The sequence below is a fragment of the Stegodyphus dumicola genome, chromosome 4 (assembly GCF_044657685.1).
Source record: "Stegodyphus dumicola isolate Sdum_Otavi_A_Nest chromosome 4, ASM4465768v1".
NCBI classification, from domain to species: domain Eukaryota; kingdom Metazoa; phylum Arthropoda; class Arachnida; order Araneae; family Eresidae; genus Stegodyphus; species Stegodyphus dumicola.
Genome location: NC_140771.1, coordinates 71,658,317 through 71,672,570, shown reverse-complemented (window position 1 = coordinate 71,672,570; position 14,254 = coordinate 71,658,317). Strand labels below are relative to the sequence as shown.

General features: G+C 33.1%; 1 protein-coding gene across 1 annotated transcript in view; it reads left to right on the top strand.

Annotated features, from left to right (window-relative positions):
- Positions 1-13,238, top strand: part of LOC118196415 (serine/threonine-protein kinase H1 homolog) — a 139,777-nt gene extending 126,539 nt beyond the window's left edge. The window contains exon 3 of the mRNA XM_085815070.1: positions 12,949-13,238. The gene's annotated coding sequence lies outside the window, so the exon portion shown is untranslated. The remainder of the gene's footprint in view (positions 1-12,948) is intronic.
- Positions 13,239-14,254: the final 1,016 nt, after the last annotated feature.

The following is a 14,254-nucleotide window of genomic DNA, read 5'->3' as shown; positions in this document are numbered from 1 at the left end:
CACGGGGAAAACCACGTAAACGCCCGTGCAGCTAGCCGTTAGCCGGGAATTGAACCCCGAACCGAACTATTAGTGTTCAGCGACTTTACCGCTTGAGCTCTGGTGGGCTCTTCTTTCTTTTCATTCACTGTTTGAAAAACGGGTGTTCACTTTACGATAAAGTAAGCACCTGTTTACTTCAATTAAAATGGGTTAGACGACATGACTCTTCCTACTTTAATCTCACTTAGCTTTTGATTTCTAATATTGATTCAATGTTTTCTGTAGACAAAGTATTCTGATTAGAATAATGGATTTAAAACATGTTCAAAAGGTGTGTATCTGAATATAATTAGGTTTTTATAACATAGGAGTCGTTTTATTAGTTTCACGTAGTTCTAAAGCATTTGAACCACAATATCGCTGTTTTGAAAGAAAGTAAAAATGTGAGAAATGTGTAATGAACATTAATATACAAGCTTTATTAAAAGTAGTCAGCCTTTTTAAATGTGACCGTCTATGCTTTTAGAGAATTTTTGGAGCTCTGTGCATTTGCTCTGGCATCTTAAAAAAGTGATGTTCAGTATCAACGTACGTTTTTGTTCTCAAAAATACAGGTCTCTTTCAGAAAGCGACCTCTTAGAAGTCGTCAATAAAGGATTCAGTATAGTTATTTTCTAATAGACCATAGAATAAATTTATTTTAACGTCAATTTAAAAATGGCTGCTTGTACTAAGAGTTAAGAGCAATAAGACTCTAATTTTTCTTTCGCAATTAGCTGTCATGCCAGCTGAATTGTTTTCTGCATAATCTTTATTGTGTATAATTGAAATATTTAGCTATGCATTCAACAAATATACAACAAATGTAAGACAAATCATTAAAATTTAAAATTTGGAACATTAATAATAATTTTTCTGTTATACATAAAATATTATTAATGAATGATGAATTTATATCATATTATATATAAATCAAAATTTAAACTCCTATTCCTTTATAATAAATTGAAAAAAAGCTATAAAGTGAATTAATTTTTAAAAATAAAACGAAAATTTAAAAAAAAATTTTTTTGTCATATACCTAGAATCTAAAAATGACGAATACTGAATTTTACGACTCATGTGTGTATGCGTGTATTTAATTATGGCGAAGCACACTAGAGCTATCTGCCTAAGGGGGATGCCTTCGTGGAGGACTTTCTAAGGGAAACTGGCTTGTATACACGTTACACATGGGGAAAACCACGAAAACACCCATGTAGCCAGCCCGTTCGCGGGATTCGAACCTCGGACCGAACTACCAGTGTTCAGCGACTTTACCGCTCGGCCGCTGGTGGGTCCTTTTACGACTCATATAATAATAAATCCATATTCATATTCTAACAGAAATTTTGTTAGAAGTCTAGCATATGTATAGTTATTTGTGATCTTTTGAAACTGTCGTAACATGATGCATATTTATCATTATCGCGAACCAAAACAGTATGCTTTACATCCTTACAAATATACGTGATAGATTTTAATATTTATTTCTGCATATACTTACGTTTCCCAAAGACACGAAAGCAAGTCAAGCAGAATTTTGTTGTATTAAGCAGACTTAAGTTCTCTGTTAGCTAGTGTAACATAATTTCAATTCTATGAGCCTTCCAGAATTATTAGCGAAATAGTAGAAATGTCTTTACAAAGTGTTTTTATAAGCAAACAGCAGATGTACACTGAGCAGTGATTAACTGATATATTTCTTAAATGATTTAGTTTAATTGATTATGACAAAACACACTGGGACTATGTGCCTAAGAGGAAAACGCCTTCGTAGAGCACTTTATTAGGAAAGCTGGCTCATATGGTACGTGGTAAGCTGGCTTTTAAGCTAATACGGGAAAAAAAAACACGAAACGCCTATGAAGCCAGCCCGTTCGCCTGAGATCGAACTCAGGTCGGAACTACCAGTGTTCAGCGATTTTACCGCTCGACCGCTGGTGGGCTATTTCTTAAATGAATAAAGGTATACTCATAGCATTATGAAATAACACATTGAAATATTTAGTGCTTCACTATTATCTCTAATAAAGTAACATAAGTTTAAAAAGCAAGTTGTTAAGTGTAAAAAAGTTAAGTGTGACAAGTTGCTAAGTGTAAAAAGCAAGTTTACATTTATAATATAGCATTCCTTGTCTCAACAAATAACAGTCTCAAGAAGGAGTTTTTGGAAAGGGGATGAATCGGGGAAAAATCACCCTTTTGTCATTAGCGGTTCTGATGAAGGGAATGGGGGAAGCAGCAAACGAAATAACGAATAACGGACAAATAACGAAAGCTAATCTTTAATGCGGTCTCCCAGTTTCTGTATTTGTATTTGGGAAAGTTTTATGGTCATTATGAAAAAGTGAAAATTTCATATGGATTCCGCATGACTTCCTTCTACGACTATTTAAATTATGCTTATTTTTGCTGCACTTCATTTAAACTTATTTCCTCGAATTATTCTCAATTAAGCGATACCCGAAGGCAAGTTACAAATGGCATCAAACATTGCAAATTTTGAAACTAAATTTCCCGGTCAATCTTTGTTCTACGGGACTCAAACTTCTTGTATTTTTATTTTTTCATACCGAGTATAAAACTTTGCCAGATATAAATGTAGAAACCAGAAGACAACGTTAAAAGTTAGATTTCATAATTTGTCCAAAATTAATTCTTTTTTAAATTTGACATTGACAAAATATGAATATTTTCGTCATTTAATATACTTCTGTATTTTTGTTGCACCGTATTTAAACTTGCTTCCTCGAGTTATTGACATTAAATTACATTAATTCCATTATCCATTGGAAAATAATTATAGCAAATCATCTATTTACAACATCTCTAAAAGGTCACCTTTTAAGAGATCTCTATTTTTGGGAACATAAACAAACATTGGTAGTGAACATCATCTGTTTAAGACCACCACATGTAAAATCCTCTAAAAGCATGAATGGTTGCATTTAAAGAGGACCCATTACTTTTAATAAGGAATGTAACATTAATCTTAATTATACCTGTTTTTGATGTGTGTGCCAAAATAGTGATACCTTACTTCTGTTGCTTTAGAAATGTGTGAAATTAAAAAAAAAATGGATACTATATAACAAAAATGTTACTATATTCAGATACACACCTTTTGAACACGTCTGAAATTCATTATTCTGCTAAACATAATTTGTCTGCATAAAATATTAAATATTATTAAAAAATCAAAAGCTAAGTCGAAGTAGAAACAGTCATCTCTTCTAAACCATTTTAATTGAAGTAAACAGACGTTTGCCTTATCGTAAAGTAAACACCTATTTTTCAAACAGCGGATGAAACGGAAAAGAGGGAATTGGTGGGGGGAAGGCAGCGAACGAAATAACACTTTTTCGAGCTGGGGATGAAATGAGAAAGGACGAAACGATACTAAGCCAATAAGACAAGATCTGGTATTTTACTTTATTATTTAATTAGTCATCATAAATTTAAAAATTATTTTAATTTTTATTTGTTTTTACATTTTTATTAAATTTTATATTTCAGTTGCTAATTATTATGTTACTTTAATTATTCATTATTTTAATCACTATTTTTTATTATTTTAATTATTAAGCTTTTTAATAAGTATTTTTTTATTATTTTAATTAATAATTAATGTTATTATTGTAATATTTATTTCCTTTCTTTATCTTTTATTTTATTTTTTCCTATTTTCCTGACGGCCTTCCGTAGGCGCTTCTGACTTTAGAAACTAAGCCCTTACAGCAATAGAAAATTTAATAATGAATCATATCCAGTGCACCAAAAAATAATAGCCAAAATAAAGTGAATTATTTCTACCCAAAAATGCGACGCAAAACTCCCTATCGCAGCACTACTCAGTACCCGCGGGGTAAAATAGCTCACGTGATTCAATGTGATGCGACGTTTCAAAGCCCTTTTTAGGGCCGTAGACCGATAAAATAGGTTCAGGATACGGATACCGATCGATTTTACCGAAAGTAACGAGTAACGATACGATAGTAACGAGTACTGGTTCACCGAGTAACGAATACATACGGGTACACAGTTTCTCGTTACTTCTACAGCACTACGAGCTAATACAAGGATTCGTTCTTCGCGTCACTCCGCATGCGCGTTACGTAGGCAGGACGAGTCTTTTTGCTGAGAGGTAAGGTAGGTATGTAGTTTACGTGTGGTATACGCGATATTCTTACGAGAAGCTAGACCCCGCGCTGTACCCTCATGTAGCTAGCCAATTAAATTAGACTTCTCGATGACATCAGCTTGTGGGCGTGGTCTTCTGTTACGTGACGCGATCACAGAAAGTTGAACATATTCTTTGACGCGATGGTCCATTTTAACTGTTGACTATCTATTTGATAGTTGTATGTTTTGGTAGAATGCGTACGGCATGTCTTCTTCGGAAGAGTGTGTGCTTTGCATGTATTGCGAAAAACGTTTTAAAAATAAGGTGCAACTATGGAGTATACTTTAATACTCCGTGGGTGCAACTTAGAAAGCATTTACGCAACATGCACAAATTTTGAAGTGAGCTGAATCACATTAAATGCGGAGAAGAAGGTTGTTTGGAAGCTTCTCTACAATAATGAATTATAGAGAACATTTAGACAATCTGCTTAAGTATGAAATTATAAGTAAAAGTTTAGATCTGTCATTCCCATGAAGACAAGGTTGTCAGTCCGCACCGTACTTTTATTTGAGTACGCAGTAAAAGTATTACTTTAATTTTTTTTCTCTCATTTTAAGGAAAATAAAATTACTGAAAAAGTGCTATTTTCTTCTTTGCTATGCTTGAATTAATCGTTGTTAAACTTTTTCGGATCTTATCAGTGTGAGAAATGTTATAAATCTTGCTCTTTATCTTTTATTATCAGTAATACCAAAAGACTTACCAACATTCCACTTGCAAATTATAAAATTATTGAAACATTAACGTACCAGTTAGTCTTTTTGCATCTCTTGCATATTTACGCTCCTTGAAAACTACGTTTATGGTATAAATTCATCACTCAATACATAAATTTTAATAACACTGTATATTTTTCAGTTTCATTGTCTTAGTTGTTAAAAATTGGGTACTCCTCTATAATTGGGATCAGATTCAGAAATGTTACCCAATTTTTAACAACTAAGACAACGAAACTGAAAAATATACTGATAAATATACATACTGTATATACAATATATACAGTTATTAAAATTTATGTATTGAGTGATGAAGTTATACCACACACATACATACATATGCACATGAACACATACATCTGTACATGCATGCATACATACATACATTTCTGAATCTGGTCCCAATAACCGAAGAGCACCAAAAACTGGTATCGATACATTAAATTTCCCTGCTAGACATGATGCAGGGAGATTTAATTGTATTAATTCTTTTTTTGCTTTCATTCACTAAAGTGTACATACCATTTTACATTGCTTCACAATTTTCTTATCTCATATATGTTGCTTTCTTTCAAATTGTTTACTTATTTTGAATACCTAAAGCTAATCATACTTAAATTTTTGTCATCTGCATTAAATTTTTTTCAGTATATTTACCTTTCAGTTTACATAACATGTTTTGTGGATTTTAAAGAATCAAACTGAACAGATATGTTCATAAACCATTTATCGGAAATTGGAAAAATGGTCCTTTTATAATACATGCTTTTCTCCTTTTAGTATTACAAATGGGAAGTTAGTGGACTAAAGAACTTACTGTCTAACAAACTTTTCCCCCTTCATATTTGTAATTAAAAACTGAGTTTTAAGTAATCTTAATCTTTAGCATATTTTCAAAATAATCTTTAATGAAAGAAAAATGAATGCTTAAGTTTTCTTTCAATGCATTCTTCCCATTTCCTTGTTATTATAGTAAACACACTAAGAACACAAATTTGCTTATATGCATTATCTTAATTGTATCAATTTAATTTGTCCAATGTGAGAATTCCAATTACATGCAGCATGTTGCGGAATATTGGCAGCATTGCAATAGTTTTCTTTAATGGCTGGTTTGAAAATTCATTCATTAAAAAAGTCAGATATTACATAGAATAACAAAACCTGAACTGTAATGTTCTCCTCTCTTCACCAAACTCAACTCCCTTAATCCAAACAATGGATCAAGGAATTATAAGAACATTCAAAGCGTGTTACAACAGGCATGTTTACATCTTTGCAAATAAAGTACTAGATGAAAGAAAGCACACTAATGGGATTTTTGGAAGAAATTCAACATAAGTGTGTATGTGATTATGACAAAGCCTCGAGGGCTATATGCCTAAGGGAAGGAATGCCTTCGTGGAGGGTTTTCTAAGGGAAACTGGCTCGTATACACGTTACACATGGGGAAAACCATGAAAACGCTCATGCAGCCAGTCCATTCGAGGGATTCGAACCTCGGACCGAATTACCAGTGTTCAGCGACTTTACCGCTCGGCTGCTGGTGGGCGAATTCAACATAAGACACTGCATAGAAATGATTGAAGGCCCATGGGAATAAGTGAATTCATCAACCATGAATGTTTTCTGGCTTCTGCTCTGGCCAATGAACAATTTTAAAGGATTTCCATCGAGTGAAAATGAAGCCAAGGAAATCATAAAAACTGCAAAAGGAATATTCATATATGGAAGAAGAAATAGAAACATTAGTCAAGAATGATAATTCTGAAATAAATTAAGAACTGAATGATTTTACTTTGTTATTAACTGAACAGCAGCTGAACTGTGAAAGCAGGAATAGAGGGGAAGATGAAATGCTTTTAATGTACAAGAAGTTAAACAAATTGCTAAAAAAGACACAGGAAATGTCCGATTTTGGAATACAGATTGACCGAAGTGAAGAAAGAAAAAAACACTGAGAGGAATTCAAAAACTGCACTCCTTACCACAATATATTTAATAAGTTGCATCAAATATTGTCCCAAACAAAAACAGCAGCTATATAAAAAAATAATTGTATCATATACCTAGTACTTATTAAGCAGTAATAGAAATTATTTCAATTACCATTTGTTTCATATTTGCCTTTTAATTACAATAATATTAAGGTTTGTATTAAGTATTCATGCTTTCTTAATCTGAAATATACCTAACCCATTTTTTTCCCATAAAAAGTTGGTCTTTGCGGAATGTAATTTTGCTGTATGTGCAGTGTGTTAATGACATAACCCCTGTCTTTGGCAAAGCTTTAAAGTATACATATACAATGAACCCTCTGGAAAATTACCACCCATGGTCCCAGATATTTTTTTCTTCTGTGTAGGTAGTTAGTTGTCTGAAAGAAATAATGTTAAATATAGATATTGCCCTCAGAAATATTCAAAAAATAATTTTTCAGGATTAATTTGGATTGATCAGATAATGATAAAGCACATTAGGACTATCTGATAAAGGACAGAGATAAGGGAAGCTGGTTGTATTCATATTACACATTTCGAAAATTACATGAACAACTGTGAAGTTAGCAATTTTGCAGGGATTTGAACTGGATCAAACTACCAGTGGCTGCTTGGATTTATAAATAGAGAAAAGTTCTTAATGCTGAGTGATAACTACCACCTACGTGCCTCTTGAAACACATAACAAAAAATCAGGATACTTGTTTTGCATGTTCTAGTTCATCTGCCTTACATCTTAGACACAATAACATTGCATTAAAATATTTCAGTACTTCTAACATTTCTTAGCTGTGAAATATTTTGAAACATGTTAAACAGTATATTGAGCAATATTTGGCTTCCAAGTCACCTATAAGCTGATTTCCAGATGAGAAAATGTGAGAATGATTGCGATTACATAAGTGATCCATTGTGGGTGCTTTCTGTATGATGTAATTTTAAATTCAGCCACTAAAAATGACAGAATTTTTTAAATGACCCACTATGTTAAAAACAACTGTAGACTTCATATTCTTTTTTAACATATACAGGTTAAAATTGGTTTTCATAATACTATATATATTTTAACAAGATGCTGATTCAAAATTACAATATATGTTTATTACATATTATGAAATTAACATATTGTTATTAGATAAATTTTTACTGTCTAAAATTTTGTAGAAATAATGGATTATCAATTGCTTTTAATTTTTTATAGAGCTTTTTATGAATGGTTACACGATGAGGAAAGAAATACCAGAACATCCTTTGTAATAAATAGCTCATGGGGGGAAAAAATTCAAAATCCATTCTTCTCTAACTATGACAGGTAGCCGAAGTGGATTTTATAAATCTGAAGGGAAAAGAATATGGCAACTAAAAGCTCAAGGTTTAAAAAGTGTGTACAGACATGTACAGCTAGCATAAATATTAAAATTTACGAAAATAAAATTTCAATGCAGTACTACAACACATACGAGTACTACAAGCACAGTTTTAATTTAGGTCATGTTCTTATTCCATAACCTCAAAAAGAAAAATATTGCTGGTAATGATTTTAATCTTTTTTATTCTATATAATGTAATAGTTATTCATTTTTTGTAGTTATCACAGTTTATTTCAAAAATCCCTTCCTAAAATATATTAAAGTTTTTTCTGTCATAATATGTATCTGTTTCCCTCTCTCGCTTACTACGCTGCTGGTATTCAAAATACAATACCATAAATGAAGGATCCAATAATCTTAAAATCTTCCTGTTAGATGACTTAGCATAGACTTTGATGGAATATGCAGATAATTAATAGTGCAGTGTATATGCATATCACGTACTCCAGTAATGCTATGAAGAAAGACTAAAAAAAGAAAGAACTATAGGTTGTTTTAATTACTGGAATTGTATGTTTTACCAGTGCTTCTTTATGTGGGAAGTTTCAGCATGGCACAACATTCTTTTCAGACAAATCTCATTTTTGCCTTACCATTACGATGGTCTTATCTTAGTCTCCCCCCCGGGGGTCGACGTAGAGTACTCTGCGCAGTACTGGCTAGGATCTGTACCTAGGCAGTCTCGGCCATGGGGGTATAAAATTTATGAACTTAGCAGTTCCCGATGGTCCATGAGGTAAGTCTATACTTGCTCTTCATGGGCCGGGAGGTGTAAGTCCTTTCCACCAGGGTATTGGTAGCCAAATAGCAAACTGGGTTCTAAACTAATAATTTAGAACAAACTATGAGAGATTAAATTATTATTTCAAGTGGCTTTAGAACTTTTAAGATGTTTAAGAGCTAATTTCACCCAGGAAATCTGTTTGCTAAATGAAAGTGTGCTATGATTAAAGAAAACATTTGTAAATAATCAAACTTTTGAAAATAACATCTGACTAATGTAATATGTTTTGTTAATCACATAATAACTAAGATTTAACTTTTTTAAAAAATTTTTTACTGTAAATATTATTTGTTGAATATTTTATAAATAATAAAAATACATAATGAAAATTTTGTGTATGCGCTTAATGTTGTAGGTAATTTCAAATGCTTCATCCCAAAACTTTAATTCTTTATTCAGATTTGTGAGAAAAAAAACTTAACATTTATTAATAATAATGTGTATCCAACTTTTTATTAATTTCATAGAAAAATTTTATTTAGAATGTCGAATACTTGTAAATGCATTCACAGTCATCTACTTCCTTTTTATTAACAAAAAGCTCATTAAGCTGTTCATTCATACAATGCTCCAAAAACGTCATCCTTATTACAAACAATGCATATTTTCCTATAGCTTTAAAATTAGTTATTTTTTTATTTTTTTTTTTTATAACTGCAGTTTGATAGTGATTCTGTATAAATCGCATTAATAAACTGATAGAATAATAACTAATTGTACAGATATTTTTTTATATGGCACAGATGCTTAAACAGTGTGATGTCCTATAAATTATTTCATGTATGTTAATATAAAAGTTGATATGTAAAAATATTATTTTTGAAACTCGGATTAAATAATCAATGATTCAGCAACCGCCAAAATGCAAAAACAAGCAGCACCAGGAGATACTTTCAGAAGGCATAATAATCTAATATAGTATGGAAAACTTGAGATTATAAAAGAAAATAAGATTAGACTATAAAACTTATATGAACACTTTCATGTTTACATCGTCAGCCATTCACGATTACTCCGCCTATAAATGACGTCATTTTCAAGTCAAACATAATTGGCCAACATCACAAGGGTACGGCGCGGGGTCTAGCTTCTCGTATATTCTTTGGTTTTGTTGCGTAGCGTTTTTTCAGCTGTGTTGCCACTATTAAAGTTCCAACCCTCGTATATATAAAGTTGTTCTGCAGAGTAAAATTCTGCGGGGAATTTTTTGTTTTTTTAGTTTCTTTCATGTTATGGTTTGCTTATTTCACTATTTGTAAGATATTGAAAAGTTTTGCGTGATTTTTTTTCTTCAACGGAATGTTGGTTAATTTTTTATTAGGATAATTAATATTTGTATTATTGCATTGTAATTTTGTTGTACATAATAACTTTTTTTTATGAAGTTGTTCTGCAGAGTAAAATCCTAAGCAGTTTTTAAATTTAACGTTTGGTGTTTCCTTCAGCCGTTTTCCCGGTACATTTAAGCTAGACGAAGGCTGGCAGCATAGCTGCTAGTAAATAATAAAAAGAATTCGAAATTATAAATTCGGGCTTCGAATTGTACACGTTTGGGTGGAGGACTACGTTATTCAAAATTGGATACCTTTAGTCGCCCGATAAATTCGTCGTTTTTTGCACTGCGAGGGACATACATACATACATACAAGCAGATTCTTCATTTTCTAATTTCTTTAAAAGTAATACAGGGCAATTTTATTTGGTTATAACAGTTTGAAATGCGATACGCCATTTATAGTGAGCCCACGCAAAATCCCATTCCGAGACTTAAAGCCCTTTTTCAGCTAGCAAAAGAAAAATTAATCAAATACTCTGTGTTCGTTAGCAAGGGCTATCTCCTGTCAATATATTTAAAGCCGCTAGGATGAGGATGCAAGCTATGAAAAAAAACGAATCTGAAATATGACCTGTTAGCTGAGATCACTATTTAGGTTCCTCAGAGACCAGTCTCAAATACATGGCTGCAAAGGCCCGAAACGAATGTTGGGCTTGTTTTTAATTGTTGTATTTAACTGTATTACGGCTTGTTGTCACCTGGATTGTAATTTAGAAGTTTAGGATAAGTCTCCTTCCATCGCTGTAAAGCTCCACCAGTGGCCGAGTGATGAAAACTGCTGAATGCTCTTAATTTGTCCTACATTCAAACCTAGACGAAAGGGGCTGGCTGCATGGTTGGTTTTCCCAATGAATACGAGACATTTTCTCTTAAATCCTTCATTTCTTCCCTAAAGCATAAAGCACTCGAGAGCTTTGCCATGTTCCAGTGGCCATACCCGTAACCATTCATCGCTGTTATTCTCGTATGCTGTAGCATGACTATTCTGAAAAAAAAAAAAAAAAGTTCTGTCATTTTTTATCACTTGATGCGACGTTCAAACTGCCGTATTGACTTGAAAATAAGATCTCTCTTGAATAAAAACACTTCTTATACTTTAGGATCAGTTTTAAGAAATAAAAATGTAGATGAATATTTGATCATGGCGTGATTCTGATTACAATTCTTATGTTTCTAATTAGAGCGAAAAACAAGCTAACTGATTAAAGTACAATATTTTACTGTGGTACTTAAATTGAAATCAGGTAGAATTAATTACGCAGCATTACCTATTTAAGGCATACAAGTAATCAGTATAGTAGATGCAGACCTAAATCGAAATCGCTTAGCTAAACGTAGCTATTATAATTAGCAGTAGTTATACAGTTTATATGTAATGAGCCAATTGCTATACTTCGGCTTCTGTTTGTGTTCATCCATTAAATCTTCCGAGTACTGTAGTTCTTGGAGTTCGCTAGGAAGTAATGTATAAAATACATCCAAAAAGTAGTGCCTGATCTGTCATTTAAAAAAATAAATAGCATTTAATTGAGCAAAATTTGTCAGTTTTGAAGATACATATCTTGGACGGTTTATTGTATATAAGACGTCATCGTGTTAAAGCACTTATCTTCTCGAGAGACAGGTTTTTGCACATACTCGTCATACACTTCTGCCATTAAACTGTTGAGAAATGCAGTTACCTCTCGATGGAATTTTTCGTTGCCAGCAAAGCACATTTCCCCCCCCCCCAATAAGAAAATTATCATCATGTACAGCAAAATCCGAAAGCATATCTTCGCATGTGAATTTCAATGGGACTTTTCGGAGTACCCGCCCTAAAAACCAACCTCACCTGCCGCTTTTTTTGCAGTTTATCGAGCTGGTGTAAGAAACTGAGTTGCAGATCTTCTTTCACTAAGATGGAGCACCGCCTCACTTTGCGAACCGTGTGCGAGATTAGTCAAATTTTCGATTTCCGGGATGATAGACTGGAAAAAGTGGTTTTATCTCTTGGCCCTAAAGAAATTCTGATCTTACCCCTCAGGTTCTTTGTCAAAAATGAGGTTTTCTCCGAAAGGACTCACTGAAAATCTTGCTGACCCCAAGGGAAGTATCACACAAGCAATTTCAAGCATTTCACTAGACATTCAACTAATAAAGGCGTTTCGAGGTGAAAAGCAATTTGCTGACAATGATTAACTCCGGCCAACAGTAACTTCATCTCTCAACAGGCTTGCAGAAGAAGTTTAAGGCAAAAGTATAAAAAAATTTGGCTCACGGTATACGTACTTCAGTGCCACTTGTGTCTTTGTTGAATAATAATCCGACGTATGTACTTTCTGGTTAAAGGGATGTGATTCAACTGTGTTCCTTTTTTTATTACCAAAACTGTCTGAATGAGATGATTACTTTACTTGTGCATTCTTTTAATTAAAAAAGTATGTTCCCTGCGAAGTATCATACTTAATTCGTTGATTCTTAGCATTACTTTCTGTTGGTAGTGATGATGTTCGTACCTGACAAGCTTAATTGTCTTTTTTCTTTTTACAGACGCTGATGTGCAATCTACACGGACTTCGAGATGTCATTTCAGAGCTTCACCAAAGACCTTTAAGTGCAATTGTTCCTAGAAATTTAAGTTGGATAAACCCCATTGCGTGCATTAAATGAAATGTTTTGTTATCTCACAAGTATAATTTATTATTATTTATATACAGCCTTTCTTCATTGTGTATTATATTCACCTCTGCATAGTGTATGTAAACTATTGTACAAAGTATAATATAAATATGTATTTTAGTGTTTTTATATAATACTAAATAAAAATAAAAGATTTTATATTTAAACGATGCGTCTTATTTGCACAAAATGCGTTCATAATAACTGATTGTTTTATGTGTCGTTTTGGATGTGGGATATATTATGAATTTGTAACCGTTCTTCTATAAACACAAACGTCGGTTAGTTCTAAAATTACTTATTAGCAGAGCACAGAAACAATTACGAAGAACATACACCAAAACGGAACATCTAACATTTAGAATTAATATTTGAGTCAAGGAGACTTATATTGTAGAAGATATCTTCATTACAGCTGGAAATCGACACCTGTAAGTTGTTCTCGTTTCCTACTAGGCGGCGTTCGACAAAATAGCTCGGCTACATCCAAATAGTTCTGTTACATCCTCCCTCTCTAAAGCTGCGTTCACACCAACGCGGTCACGCGTTCGCGCTTAAAGCGTTAACCAATCAGGAGCGAGTTCAGAGGCGGCATTTGCCTCCAACTCCAACTTGCTTTATTTGCCGCGATTAACCTGCGAAATTGCAGATTGTGTTCCGGCTATCGAACTTTGGTGCTACTAGGAGCGCTGCAGGTAAGGAAATGCCGAACGTAGTTCTCGTGAAGACAGGATAGCATATGCAGGGGGTGTGACCAATGTCACGTGATGAGCGATAAGACATCTGGTTGGCGATGAGGTATCCAGGCATCGTAGCGCTGTAAATCTGAAGTTTTACAATAGTTATACATAAAATAGTACTAAATCAGTTCATAAAAGGTGTGTGTTGCAGTCATAAATGCAGAAAATAAAATACGATTCCAAAAAGTATAATAGTATATACAGGAAAAATATAAGTAATATCTTGTGGGCGTGGCTGTGTGTGTCACATGATCATCCGGCTAAGATTTCTAAACATCATTATTTACAAGTCAAATAAGTTTTTCAGAGTACTACATACTTAAAAACACAAATTATGTTGGAAAATCCTGGTTTCCACTGAGTACAAAAGCGGCATATGGACGGAGGTGCCTGTGCTCGTGTAAAATTTCATAGTGAAATAGGTTGAAAATGTCCAT